We start from the raw sequence: 15,936 nt of genomic DNA, 5'->3' as shown, positions 1-15,936 counted from the left end.
TCTTTTGAAACAGTTCCGGGTTGTCACACACAATGCATGGCTTTGGTCAGTGATAAGGATTGTGCAGTACTGAAGTTAAAAAGAGTAATATGGGTTAGTGATGTTTGGGGGGGGTGAGAGAGTTAGGGAGTAAAATGAGCTTTGTAGCAGTGTGGGACAGGGCAGAATACAAAATGGACATTCTAGATTCGCAAAACATAACATAGAGATAAGGAATACTCTTAATACATGCAGTGCGCTCGGGGGCACTAGCCCCCGCGTGGTTTTTCCATATGTGGACTAGTCAGAAATTGCCCGTGACAAACTTAGTGCAACCGAGCAAATCTCAGCACACCTCAAGTTAAGACCCACCATTTCTGGCCTCCTGGGCTGCCACCCCAGAAGGCCTGGAGGCCGGGGGCAGAAGAGGGGAAGGCTGGGGGCCTATCAAGGCTCCCAGCGCACCCAAGTTAGGGAGAAGGCCTTCCACATGGGGTCTCCCAAACCCCATGCGGCTAGAGCTAGCCTCCAGCTCAAGCTCTTTAAATTAATTTTAAAAATTAAATAAGCTGTAGTGAAAAACATTTGCTTCTCTATAAAATTATTTTCTGAAATTTTTCTTCTTTTTTAGTATCTTCCATTCATTGATGCTCATAAATTCTTTGTTTTGAGAGTAGACGTTACTTCGTATAATTGAGAGGTTATCAGCAATGTCCTTTCTTGTAATGAAGGTCTCCTTAATATGGGCATGTTTCTTTTTAATTTACTTTTGATTTTATAATCTAATATTTATCTTTTTATAATTTCATTTTATTTTTATGTTTTTAACACCTTGTCATCACCTACACATCTCATTTTTTCTCCTGTGGTTTTCAGGGTGGAGATAAATGACCTTCTTATTAGCACTTCTTTGTTGTCTGACAGCACTTTTTTCTCCTAGTTATAACATTGAGAGTTCCAGAAAAGTCATTATCAAAACTTACACTGCTAAAAGCTTATGCATAAGACCATGATAATCATTTGTCATTGAAATGAACTTATGAGTTTTTGAAAAATTTAAGAAATATGTTGAATTTCTGAAAACTTTTTGAAGTATTTATAAATTTGAAGTTTTTAGCCTTAATTATTGATCTAAAAGTTATTGCTACTTCCCCCAAAATATTTATAATAATTCACTAATGTTATCTTATATGAGATTTTTGTATTTTTTCTTTTTTAATCTTATAATTAATGTGTAATTAGTGTCATTTAATGTTTTTTACCAAAAATAATATCTTTTTTGGGGGGGGTTGGGTCACACCCGGCAGTGCTCAGGGGTTACTCCTGGCTTTAAGCTAAACAATCAACGCTGGCAGGCTCAGGGGACCTTATGGGATGCCAGGATTCAAACCACCATCCTTCTGCATGTAATGCATACGCCTTACCACTGTGCTATCTCTCCAGCCCCAAAACAAAAATATCTACTGTAGGCTAGATGTAGGTTATTTTACCTCAATAAGATTGTTTTATTTTAATTGCTTTATATAGGCATTGTTGGAAAAATGAAAGAAGTTCATTATTGGAATAAAGAATATAAAACACCAAGGTGTATACTACTAAAAGTTGTAAAAGTATAAAAAATTATAAAAACAAGATATATTTTGTCTTTTAAGTGCTAAGAAACACAGTAATACAAATAAAATAACTAATGTATGCTCACATCTTGGGATAATAAAGATAAATATGCTTTGGTGGTTCAAACATGAGTTTGATCCTAGACTACAAGATATGTATTCCCATGTTAAACATTAGTTAAAGGTTAAACTCACATACACTTGTTTTATTTCTTATCCCTCCCTTTTGTTAAAATGGTTATTGTGATGATTGGAGGGTCTTGTGTATACTTTATTTGGGGATCATAACATTGGTTATAATTCTTCCCAGAGAATCATAAGCAAAGAATTCTTTACAGGTATGACACACTTTAGTTTTGTCTCTCATATATCATATATACTCATAAAATTTCCAAAGTAAAATTATGTTATTCATAGTCTTCATCTTTCAAGAACTGACTGAGGACTGAATGTAATGACACATGTCCCTGATACATATTAAATGTTTGCTGCATGATAAATATCTGTAATTGCATATAACTTACAATAGAAAACATAAAGGAAATATGTTTACCATGAAAGAAAAGTACAATAGAAGGCATTGTGTTAATTAGATTGCAAAAAAATAAACAACAGAATTTTGTATTTCATACAATAGTAGAGCTCCTGGCTTACCTCATTGGGCTTAATGCACAAGGGTTCCATCTTGCCTTGTAGCTTCTTTAGATTTTGGACACCTGTTTAGTTTCATTACAAAAGGCAGGACTTTAGCAGTATAAATTTATTAGTAATGCTAGAGAAATTAAGGCTTGAATTAATTAACTGCATCTGCAGTTTATCTTTTCCACTTATATACAATACCATTTGATAGACTTTCCTGACAATGCCAGCATTCAGCATTGTATGAAGAGAAAATTATGTTACAGAGAAAGCTTAATAAACTTTCAAAATTGTGTTCATGATACATCAAAATACACACATTCGTACACATCTGTAAGAATGCATATAACCTACTGGTTATGCTTCTATTATTGAACCCTGAGTAAATATACTGTACTCTTGGAATTATAGTTTTCTTTAAAATTCCACATTCTTATTTTCCACTTAATACATGCATAATGTCCAAATACAAGTAAATACCTAAACTATATAAAATGAATTTTTAAAAGCAATAAATAAAATATTACTTTCTGTAGCTAAAATAAAGTTTTACTTACAAAGTCATCTTCACCTTCAGCTAAGTCATAATTAGGTAACATAGCTCCCTCCATGGTGGTGCTTTTGAAGACTCCTTTTATTTTGCTACCTATTCTGCTGATTCCAAATGATTTGGCTCTTTTTGTTGCATCCTAAATATTAAACAAAACTGTATCAAATACCTAGTAATTTATTGTGTTTAATTTTACTCTAAGCACAGAGAAATACATGTGTAAAAGGCATACATCAAAGGAATGGTTAACTTTATATGTTTTCAGTCATAGATTATCAACATTTCAGAAGCCATAAGTGCCAGAGCATTTAAAATTTAAACTTAGGAAACAAATAAGTGGACTATTTATTAATAAAATATTTAGGGTTACCATTAACTGAAAAAAATGTTTTTAAAATCAGAGCTACAGAAGAGTATACAGTTAAAACTGCCAAAGAAAATTTGAAATAACAAAATTTTGGGCCACACCCTGCAGTGCTCGGAGTTACTCCTGGCTCTGTGCTCAGAAATCAATCCTGGCAGACTCGGGAGACCTTGATGCTAAGAATAGAATCCAGGTCCGTCCTAGGTTGGCTACATGCAAGGCAAACGCCCTACCACTGTGCTAGCTCTCTGGTCCCAGAAAAGTATATTATGTGAGATGTTTAATATAGAATTTGAAACTAGGAGCCGGAGAGATAACAAATAGTGGGGCATTTGCCGTGCATGTGGCCAATCTGGAAGGGATCTCATTTGATTCGCAGCATCCCGTATGGGCCCCCAGAAGACAAGGGGGAATTTCTGAGTGCAGAGCCAGGAGTAAACCCTGAATGCAGTCAGGTGTGGTCCAAAAAAAAAAACAATCAATAACTAAAGGTTTTAAAAAATAGAATTTTTGGAGCCAGTGAGTGAGTGAGAAATGGCTGGATGAGGGGGTTTCCAGGCAGAGTGCTAATTGCTCTACCTGCAGAGTCTCCACCCGGCTGTGCTTCTTCTGAGGAAACTGAGCACCTGAAGGGAGCCCTGTCCTACCCTTCTCTGTCTTTCCTGAACTCTGGAAGCTCTCCTCAGAGCCCTGGGAAGCGAACCCCAAAGAAACTACATTTGGAAGCTACCCAGCGAGCCAGTGAGTAAGAAATGGCTGGATGTGGGGGTTTCCAGGCAAAGTGCTGATTGCTCTACCTGCAGAGTCTCCACCGGGCTGTGCTTCTTCTGAGGAAACTGAGCACCTGAAGGGAGCCCTGTCCTACCCTTCTCTGTCTTTCCTGAACTCTGGAAGCTCTCCTCAGAGCCCTGGGAAGTGAACCCCAAAGAAACTACATTTGGAAGCTACCCAGCGAGCCAGGGAGTGAGTAAGAAATGGCTGCATGTGGGGGTTTCCAGGCAGAGTGCTGATTGCTCTACCTGCAGAGTCTCCACCCGGCTGTGCTTCTTCTGAGGAAACTGAGCACCTGAAGGGAGCCCTGTCCTACCCTTCTCTGGCTTTCCTGAACTCTGGAAGCTCTCCTCAGAGCCCTGGGAAGTGAACCCCAAAGAAACTACATTTGGAAGCTACCCAGCGAGCCAGAAATTGAGCAACTGAAGGGAGCCCTGTCCTACTCTTTGTCTTTCCTGAACTCTGGAAGCTCTCCTCAGAGCCCTGGGAAGCGAACCCCAAAGAAACTACATTTAGAAGCTACCCAGCGAGCCAGTGACTCTCCTCAGAGTTCTGGGAAGTGAATCCCAAAAATACAGCATTCTGAAGCTGCCCAGTGAGCGAGTGAAAACTACGCCTGACCAGTGGGGCCCGACTGTGAAAAACTGTGAGTGCTGCGTGTGTGTCTCTCTGCTATCCTGTTGCGTGAACCTCCTGAGAGTGGGCTGAAAAGAGGCTCCAGAAGGCACTTAGCTCCACTTCGCTACACAGCCGTGCGCTCTTTCTAAAAAAAGAACACCATCACAAGAAGAAAAAATCCACACTAAGAACTGTGCTAGATCACAGAAGCAAGAATTTCTCTCCAGACTGTCTACTCTGCTGCGTGCTCGGGCCTAAGATTTGATCCTGTGTGAGGCTTCATCCACGGAGGACTCCCCTACCTTGGAGGCAAGTCGGCCCATCCAGAAAGGGCGGAGCCAGAGAAGTGTGTTGCCTGCATCATATAACCAATGAATACCACCACAACACGTAGAAAAACCCACAATACAAGTGTGACAATGGGAAACAACGCAGGCCAGCATCAGACATAGAGAATGAAGATGACAATTCTGATGACCAGTTAACGACCAACCAACTAATCAATCTCTCAGATAAGGACTTTAGAGTAGCAATATGGAATATGCTCAAAGAACTCAAAGAAACCATGAATAGAGTAGAACAGAACACTAATAAGAATCAAGAAAATGGGCCCGGAGAGATAGCACAGCGGTGTTTGCCTTGCAAGCAGCCAATCCAGGACCTAAGGTGGTTGGTTCGAATCCCGGTGTCCCATATGGTCCCCTGTGCCTGCCAAGAGCTATTTCTGAGCAGACAGCCAGGAGTAACCCCTGAGCACCACCAGGTGTGACCCAAAAATAAACAAAAAACAAAAAAAAAAAACCTGGGGCCGGGTAGGTGGCGCTAGAGGTAAGGTGTCTGCCTTGCAAGCGCTAGCCAAGGAAGGACCGCGGTTCGATCCCCCAGCGTCCCATATGGTCCCCCCAAGCCAGGGGCGATTTCTGAGCACATAGCCAGGAGTAACCCCGGAGCGTCAAACGGGTGTGGCCCAAAACAAACAAACAAAAAAAAAAAGAATCAAGAAAATATGAAGACAGAAATCACAAAACTCCAAACTGAAATAACATGTCAACTAACAGGCCTGAAAAAATCAGTAAACGAAGTGAATGACAAAATGGATAAGCTCTGGGACAGGGTATCAGAAGCTGAGAATAGACTTGGTGCTGGGGAAGATGAGATACACAACAATTCCATACAACAGGAGAGATTGGAAAAAAAACTTAAAACAAACGAACAGACAATGGAAAAATTAGTCAAAGAATGGGAACAGATGAAAATAGAGGTCTATGATAAGATCAACAGAAACAACTTAAGAATCATTGGAGTCCCAGAGACCCAGGAAGAAAATTTCCAGGAAGAATCAACGGTCAAGAACATCATTAAAGAGAAACTCCCACTCCCAGAGCTAAAGAATATATGTGATCAAATCCTGCATGCTCGAAGAGTACCAACCAAAAGAGACCCAAGAAAAACCACCCCAAGACACATCCTAGTCACAATGACAAATCCCACAGATAGAGACAGAATTCTGAAAACAGCAAGATCAAAAGGGGAAATTACGTTAAAGCAAGCATCCTTGAGATTTACAGCAGACCTGTCACCAGAAACACTCAATGCCAGAAAGCAGTGGTGGGATATTGTGACAAGACTGAATGAAATGAATGCTTCACCTAGAATACTGTACCCAGCAAAACTCACTTTCCGGTTTGACGGAAGAATACATGGTTTCACAGACAAAAAACAGCTCAGAAACTTTACAGACTCAAAACCAGTCTTAAGAGAAAAACTGAAAGACCTAATTTAAAACAAGACTAACCAAAAGACACACCAAATTTCGATATAAAGATGGCATTAAATCTCAGGACAATTCTTTCTCTCAACGTCAATGGACTAAATGCAGTTAAGAGACACAGAGTGGCTAAATAGATCAAAAAACTCAATCCAACCTTCTGCTGCCTACAAGAAACGCACCTGAATAGTCAGAACAAACATAGACTCAAAATAAAAGGCTGGAGAAAAGTTATCCAAGCAAACAACACCCATAAAAAAGCTGGAGTGGCCATACTAATATCAGATAATGCAAACTTTATACTCAGGAAGGTTGTAAGGGACAAAGATGGACATTTTATATTAATCAAGGGGTATATAGAGCAGGAAGAAGTAACTCTCCTAAACATATATGCACCAAATGAGGGGCCAGCAAAATATTTAAAACAACTGTTGACAAATCTGAAAAACAATATCAATAACAACACAATAATTGTGGGGGACCTCAACACTGCTTTGTCAACATTGGATAGGTCAACCATACTGAAACCCAACAAGAATATACTAGACCTGAGGAGAGAAATGGAAGAAAGAGGCCTAGTGGACATATATAGGACAATCCATCCCCAGAAACCTGGATATACATTCTTCTCCAATGTACATGGGCATTCTCCAGGATAGACTACATGCTGGCACATAAAACCTACCTCCATAAGATCAAGAGGATAGAAATTTTGCAGACTACCTTCGCTGACCACAAGGCTCTGATATTATTTGTGAATTCCAAAGGGACTCAGAAGAAAAACTTTAACACCTGGAAGTTAAACAGCCTCATACTCAATAACCAGTGGGTCCGAGATGAAATCAAGATGGAAATCAAAAGGTTCCTGGAAACAAATGACAATAAAGACACAAACTATCAGAACTTATGGGACACAGCAAAAGCAGTACTGAGAGGAAAATTTATAGCTTTGCAAGCACACATCAGGAAGGAAGAAAGGAGCTTACCTGAGTGGCTTAATGACACAGCTAATAGAACTAGAAAGTGCTCAACAAAAGGACACAAAAATAGGAAGACAGAAGGAAATAACAAAGCTGAGAGCAGAAATCAATGAAGTGGAAACCCAAAAAACAATCCGAAAGATCAACGAAAGCAGAAGTTTGTTCTTCGAAAAAATAAACAAGATTGATAGACCACTGGCAAACCTAACAAAGAAAGAGAGAGAGAGAGAGAGAGAAACTTGATAACTCGTATTAGGAATGAAAAAGGAGAGATCACTACTGATATGACAGAGATTCAAAGGGTAATCAGAAACTACTTTGAAAAACTCTATGCTACTAAAAATGAGAACCTGGAAGAAATGGATAAATTCTTGAACTCTTATAATCTTCCACGGTTGAAGGAAGAGGATGTAGCATATCTAAACACCCCCATCACCATTGATGAAATAAAAATGGTAATCAAAAGTCTGCCCAAAAACAAAAGCCCAGGCCCAGATGGATTCACTAATGAATTCTTTCAAACTTTCCAAGAGGAACTACTACCAATCCTGGCAAGACTCTTTCATGAAATTGAACAAACGGAAACACTCCCAAACAGCTTTTATGAAGCCAACATCACCCTAATACCTAAACCAGACAGAGATGCTACGAAAAAAGAAAATTACAGACCAATATCGCTGATGAATGCAGATGCAAAGATCCTCAACAAAATCCTGGCAAAGGGGATTCAATACCTCATTAAGAAGATCATCCACTACGATCAAGTAGGTTTCATCCCAGGAATGCAAGGCTGGTTTAACATCCGTAAGTCTATCAACATAATACACAACATCAACAACAAGAAAAATAAAAACCACATGATTATATCAATAGATGCAGAGAAAGCATTTGACAAGGTCCAACACCCATTCTTGATCAAAACTCTCAGGAAGATGGGAATGGAAGGAACCTTTCTCAATATAGTTAAGGCCATCTACCACAAGCCAGTGGCAAATATTATCCTCAATGGAGAAAAACTAAAAGCCTTCCCTCTAAATTCTGGCACAAGACAAGGCTGTCCTCTCTCACCACTCCTATTCAACATAGCACTGGAAGTACTTGCTATAGCGATTAGGCAAGAAAAAGATATCAAGGGAATCCAGATAGGAAAGGAAGAAGTCAAGCTCTCATTGTTTGCAGATGACATGATGCTCTACTTAGAAAACCCTAAAGACTCTACCAAAAAGCTTCTAGAAACAATAGACTCATATAGCAAGGTGGCAGGCTACAAAATTAACACACAAAAATCAATGGCCTTTCTATACACCAATAGTAATAAGGAAGAAATGGAGATTAAGAAAACAACCCCATTCACAATAGTGCCACACAAACTCAAATATCTTGGAATCAACTTGACTAAAAAAGTGAAGGACCTATACAAAGAAAACTATAAAAGTCTGCTCCAAGAAATAAGAGAGGACACGTGGAAATGGAAACACATACCCTGCTCATGGATTGGCAGGATTAACATCATCAAAATGGCAATACTCCCCAAGGCGTTATACAGATTCAACGCTATCCCTCTAAAGATACCTATGACATTCTTCAAAGAAGCGGATCAGGCACTTTTGAAATTTGTTTGGAACAATAAACACCCTAGAATAGCTAAAGCAATCATTGGGAAAAAGAATATGGGAGGAATTACTTTCCCCAACTTTAAACTTTACCACAAAGCAATAGCTATCAAAACAGCATGGTATTGGAATAAGGACAGACCCTCAGATCAGTGGAACAGGCTTGAATACTCAGAAAATGTTCCCCAGACATACAATCACCTAATTTTTGATAAAGGAGCAGGAAATCCTAAATGGAGCAAGGAAAGCCTCTTCAACAAGTGGTGTTGGCACAACTGGCTAGCCACTTGCAAAAAATTGAACTTAGACCCCCAGCTAACATCATGTACGAAGGTAAAATCCAAATGGATTAAAGACCTCGATATCAGACCCCAAACCATAAGATATATAGAACAACACATAGGCAATACTCTCCAGGACATTGAGACTACAGGCATCTTCAAGGAGGAAACTGCACTCTCCAAGCAAGTGAAAACAGAGATTAACAGATGGGAATATATTAAACTGAGAAGCTTCTGCACCTTAAAGGAAATAGTGCCCAGGATACAAGAGCCACCCACTGAGTGGGAGAATCTATTCACCCAATACCCATCAGACAAGGGGCTAATCTCCAAAATATACAAGGCACTGACAGAAATTTACAAGAAAAAAAACATCTAATCCCATCAAAAAATGGGGAGAAGAAATGAACAGACACTTTGACAAAGAAGAAATACAAATGGCCAAAAGACACATGAAGAAATGCTCCACATCACTAATCATCAGGGAGATGCAAATCAAAACAACAATGAGATACCACCTCACACCACAGAGAATGGCACACATCACAAAGAATGAGAACAATCAGTGCTGGCGGGGATGTGGAGAGAAAGGAACCCTTATCCACTGCTGGTGGGAATGCTGTCTAGTTCAACCTTTATGGAAAGCAATATGGAGATTCCTCCAAAAACTGGAAATCGAGCTCCCATACGACCCAGCTATACCACTCCTAGGAATATACCCTAAGAACACATAAATACAATACAAAAACCCCTTCCTTACACCTATATTCATTGCAGCACTATTTACCATAGCAAGACTCTGGAAACAACCAAGATGCCCTTCAACAGACGAATGGCTAAAGAAACTGTGGTACATATACACAATGGAATATTATGCAGCTGTCAGGAGAGATGAAGTCATGAAATTTTCCTATACATGGATGTACATAGAATCTATTATGCTGAGTGAAATAAGTCAGAGAGAGAGAGAAAAACGCAGAATTGTCTCACTCATCTATGGGTTTTAAGAAAAATGAAAGACATTCTTGCAATAATAAATTTCAGACACAAAAGAGAAAAGAGCTGGAAGTTCCAGCTCACCTCAGGAAGCTCACCACAAAGAGTGATGAGTTTAGTTAGAGAAATAACTACATTTTGAACTGTCCTAATATTGAGAATGTATGAGGGAAATGTAGAGCCTGTTTAGAGTACAGACGGGGGTTTGGTGGGGAGGAGGGAGATTTGGGACTTGGGTGATGGGAATGTTGCACTGGTGATGGGTGGTGTTCCTTTTATGACCAAAACCCAAACACAATCATGTATGTAATCAAGGTGTTTAAATAAAAAAATGGAATCTATTAAAATAGAAAATGTTAGTTTCAATTTGTTAATATATTAAAAATATCAGCAAAAAAAAATAAAAAAATAAAAAATAAAAAAAATAAAAAATAGAATTTTAAACTAGAAATGTTTTTCAGTGGCAAAGCACAGTGATTTACCTGTGTGAATTTTTGAATTTGATCCCTAGTTTGTTCACACATAAGCACATACACATTCTTTAGAGCTGTATTGCTAAAATAACAGTGCTACAAAAATATGTATATTAAAATATGATCTTTTCAGTAAAAAAAATAAGTAAATATTGGGGCTGGAGTGGTGGCGCAAGCCGCAAGGCGTCTGCCTTGCGCATGCTAGCCTGGGATGGACCACAGTTCGATCCCCTGGCATCACCTCTGGTCCCCCAACCCAGGAGTGATTTCTGAGCACATAGCCAGGAGTAACCCCTGAGCATCACTGGGTGTGGCCAAAAATGTAAATATTTCCATATTGGTGGCTCTATACAATAGCAAAGTTGTGATTAACACAAAATTATGCATAATTTATTTACTTTTATTTAGTGTTTTCATTTCATTTATTTTTTAAAATAATTAAAAATGTAAACATATAAGTGTAATATTTGAAAGTAGAGCAAAACATTGAAATAACTTCTAGTGTAGGATTAAAATATTTGTTGATTTTTATTAATATTGTTATTTAAGCACCATGATTACAAACATGTTTGTAGTTGGTCTCAGTAATAAACAAGTACACCCCTTTCACCAGCTGCAACTTTTTCACCATCAATATCCTCAGCTCCCTCTTTCCCCACCCACTTCATGTCTTCCAGGCATATTATTTTTCTCACTCACTACCATTGTCATGATTGTTGTTGCTGTAGTTATTTCTCTATCTGCACTTACCAATCTTTTTGGTAAGCTTCATATCATGGGCTAGACCTTTAAAACCTCATCTCTATTATCTCTTGGTGTTATTACCATACTGTCTTTTATTTTTTCATAAATCCTGTAGATGAGTGAAACTATTTTGTGTCTATATGTCTCCCTCTGGCTCATTTCACTCAGCATACTAGTTTCTGTGTCCATCCATAAATAAGAAAAGTTTATGACTTCATTTTACCTAACAGTTGCATAGTATTCCATTTTGTATATGAGCCATAGTTTCTTTAACCACTCATCTGTTGTCAAGCATCTGGGTTGTTTTCAGATTCTAGCTATTGTAAAAGAGCTGCAATGAACATAGGCATGCAGAGGGTTTCTTTGTATTGTATTTTTGATCCTAGGGTCTATCCCTAGGAGTGTTATTGCTGGATCATATGGGAACTCAATTTCCATTTTTTGAGAAATATCCATGTTTTTATTCCATAAAGATTAGACTAGATAGCATTTCCACCTCTAGACAGCATTCACCATCAGTGAATGAGAGTTCCTTTCTCTGTGGTGTGAGATAATATCTCATTATTGTTTTGATTTGCATCTCCCTGATGATTAGTGATGTGTACCATTTTTTTAATGCACCTTTAGGCCATCTGTATTTTGTCTTTGTGAAAGTATTGTTCATTATTTATTCCCACTCTTTTTTGTTTGTTTGTTTTTGAGTCACACCCGGCATCGCACAGGGGTTACTCCTGGCTCAAAGCTCAGAAGTAGCCCCCGGCAGGCTCAGGGGACCATATGGGATGCCAGGATTTGTACCACCATCCTTTTGCATGCAAGGCAAACGCCTTACCTTCGTACTATCTCTCCAGCCCCAAATCCCACTCTTTTGATGGGATAAACTATTTTTTCTTTTTAATTTCTGTATATTTTAGATACTAGCCCCTTATCTGATTGATTTTGGGTAAATAATTTATTCCATTTCATGGGTGGCTTTTGTATCCTAGTCACTGTTTTCTTTGAGGTGCAGAAGCTTCTCAGTTAAATGTAGTTCTATTTGTTTATTTCTGCTTCCACTTGTTTGAACAGGGTTGTTACTTCTTTGAAGATGCCTTTAGTCTTAATATTATGGAGGGTTTATCTCCTTTTTCTTATATATACCATATGGTTCTAGGTCTGATACCAAGGTCTTTCATCCATTGGATTTGACCTTTGTGTATGGTGTTAGATGCATGTCTGTGTTTGACATTTTGGCTGTGACTAACCAGTTGCCCCAACACCACTTGTTGAAGAGGCTTTCCTTGCTTCATCTTGCTTTTCTATTGTATGTCTGCGGAATATTCTCTGAATACTGAAGTCTATTTCACTGATCTGAGGTTCTGTCTTTATACTAATACCATGTTGTTTAATTAATTATTGTATTGTAATACATTTAAAGTTGGGGAAAATGATGCCTCCCATCTTCTTTCTTTCAGCTAGCTATTCTTGGGCATCTATTGTTCCAAATGAATTTCAGGAGTTTTTTTTATCCACATCTTTGAAGAATGTCATGGTTTTCCTTAAAGGAATTGTATTAAATCTGTACAATGCCTTTAGGGAATGTTGCAATTTTAATAATGTTAATCCTCTAAATCCACGAATAGGGTAAGTGTCTGCATTTCCTTGTACCCTCATTTATTTCTTGAGTTTGAATCAGGATGATCTAGCATATCTAAACAGACCCATCATAATTAAGGATATTAAAATTGTATTCAAAAGTTTCCCCAAAACAAAAGCCAAATGAATTCACTAACAAATTCTTTCAAATCTTTTTTTAAAGGACATATTATTCATCTTTTTCAGGGTTTTCCAGGAGATTGAAGAAACAGAAACACTCCCAACTAGTTTTTTTACAAAGCTAACATCACTCTGATACCAAAAGCAGACAAAGATTTGCATAAAGGGAAAACTACAGAAAGAAAAGAATTACAATATTTGTATTTTAACTATACTAATACATGTTTTATAAAACTAAGATAAAAAATATAATATTGATTATCCCAGACCTAGAGGATATTCTGCAGCTTGTCTGATATATCTGACATAATCAAAATAACATAAAATAGAGAAAGCTATTTAATCATGATTTGCCTACTTCTTTTTTTTATTGTGACTGAAGTTCATTACACAGAATTATTTACAGTACATAGTGACAATGAATGAAGGGCTTTCCCACCACCAATGTTGTCCTCCCTCCACTCCTGTTCCCAGCTTTTCTCCCACATATCCCTCCTTTACCCCCCAGAATCTAAGTGTAACTGGTCTCCACCTTACAGCTTGTTATAGGTGGAGTATCTATTCTGTTTGGTGTTCCAGTCTGGTCATTTTTTTATTTACACTACATGTTCATATGACTGATCCTGGTATCATTCTTTTCCCCCCCTCAATTTATGAGGCTGAATGATTCAAGTTATGCTATTCTGTTGGAGATAAAAAGGTTAAGAAAAAAAAAACTTGGTATCAACTACTAAAATAGAAAGAAAAAAATCACTGAATAATATCCACAAAAGTGAAAAAGAAAGAAAAAGTAGAAGAAAAAAAATAAAGCAAAACAAAACCAGAATAAGTGGTGCAGTAGCAGGGCTTGGTGTTACCCCACCATTTTTTTTTTGTATAGGCACAGTAAGTATTGGGGAAGGAAGGAAATTCCCGTGGCCTAAGAGATTCAGGGTTTCTCCACCCTTGAAGCATATTGTCGTGGGAACAACCACTGGCTCCATACCTTCTCATTGCCATATGACAGGTTTGTGTGTGTGTGTGTGTGTGTGTGTGTGTGTTTTGTGTGTGGTGTCAGGAACCTTTCTTCTCAGTTGTGGATGAGAAAATAAGGCCACTGTAGCAAGCAATCTTGGTATTTGCGCAGGTCCTAGGACAAGGCCTAGGATAGAGTCTTTAAGGTTCTAGAAGTACTGTTCCAACATTGTTAGTGTGTTCCATTTTTTGTATCATGTGCTTCATGTTTTTGCTCGTTCCCTAACCCGAAGTCTAGGAAATTATGGTTCCAAAGGTTCTGCTCAGTCTCTGTTGTCAGAATTGGGCCTCTGCACTAAGAAATCTTGATTTTTGTAGGAGACCTGGGCCTATAGCCTAGGGTAGGGTTTTCCTTAATGGTCTCAAGGTACGTTCTGCCCAGTCACGGTTGTCAAAGTCAGTTTTCTGTAGTTAGCGCTCTTATTTTTCATAGTTCAAAGGACGATACATCTTCTGATTTCCACTTAGTGTTAGGTGATGTGATAGGACCTCCTGGTCTTAGGTCAAGTTGTCATTTCCTTGCTGTCCTCGTTGTCATATTAACACTGGCACAAGTATATCTCCCAATGGAGCTTAGTTCCTGGTGTTGTTGCAGGGGGTTGTTTCAGTTCTATGTCTGGGATCTGGGATTTGAGAATGAACTAACACTGTCCAATCTTGTGGAGACTGAGTTGTATCCACATGACATATGTCCAGGATGGGAGGCACCCTTGTATAAAAAGTATGAGTTTTTATCCTTAGAAGATAAGATCTTGTGTCTGAGTCCATGATTTCCCCTTATTTACTGTGCCTATACAAAAACATATGGTGTCCTTTTGTATTGCTGGTGCTATTCCGGGTAAGGATGACAGGCTACACATACAGTATCTGTGGTGTGGTCTGAGCTTTTATCCCAGGCAAGACGTTTTCTTAGATTTTGTACAAAGCAGCACCAAAACTGGTGAGGGTAGAGAAAATATGTATATATATAAAGATAGAATATATAGATGAAATTGAGATATAAAAAGAAAAAGAAATAAATTGAGAAAAAGAAAGAAAAAAGGTATTTGAAGAAAAAGTAATGGGGGAGGCTATCTGTATGTTTAGGAATACATATCTTAAAATACATTATTATATATTAAGCTTACATAGGCAATATAAGCCTCCCAATTAGGTCTTCTGAGATATTCTTGTGGGGAGTGAAAGCCAAGGTACTTTTTCATATCACGGACTTTGGTCTATAGTTTAAGATATGATTTGCGGCATTTCAGAGTCCTGTAGTGTCCTTGAATTGGGGGTTTTGCTGCAGCTGAATCCGGTATCATGCAACTGTCCATGATTTGATGGGGGTGAGAAGGGTCACAAGCTTGAGTCAGGGGGCTTATTGGTTTTTGTTTCTTGCTGAGACACAAGATGAGGGATTGAGAGGTGTCTTTCATTGAGGAGCTGGATGGTGGTCTGTTGGGAAGGAGGTCGGTCTTGGTGCCTAACAGGTTAAAAACTGAGGGTAAAGAGGATTAAATAAGGGGGAGATAACATCTGGGTTGGGATATGGGGGGAGTAGAAAGGTCTCTGGGTGGGGAAAGGCAATATAGAAGAGGGGCTATATACATTGTATTGATGAAATATTTAAGGAGAAAGCTCAGCAGTCAGAGAGGACAACTGTATAGAAAGTAACGTTCACTTAGACACTGACTTCAGAGAACAATTTGAGTGCTATCCTCCATATATAGGATATTCCATTTCCTTTACTATAAATAATCAGGAATTAGAATATTTTTGAACGATGTTAAAGAGGG

Source organism: Suncus etruscus, chromosome 3, assembly GCF_024139225.1.
Source record: "Suncus etruscus isolate mSunEtr1 chromosome 3, mSunEtr1.pri.cur, whole genome shotgun sequence".
Classification (NCBI taxonomy): domain Eukaryota; kingdom Metazoa; phylum Chordata; class Mammalia; order Eulipotyphla; family Soricidae; genus Suncus; species Suncus etruscus.
Note: the sequence above shows the minus strand (reverse complement) of the source record.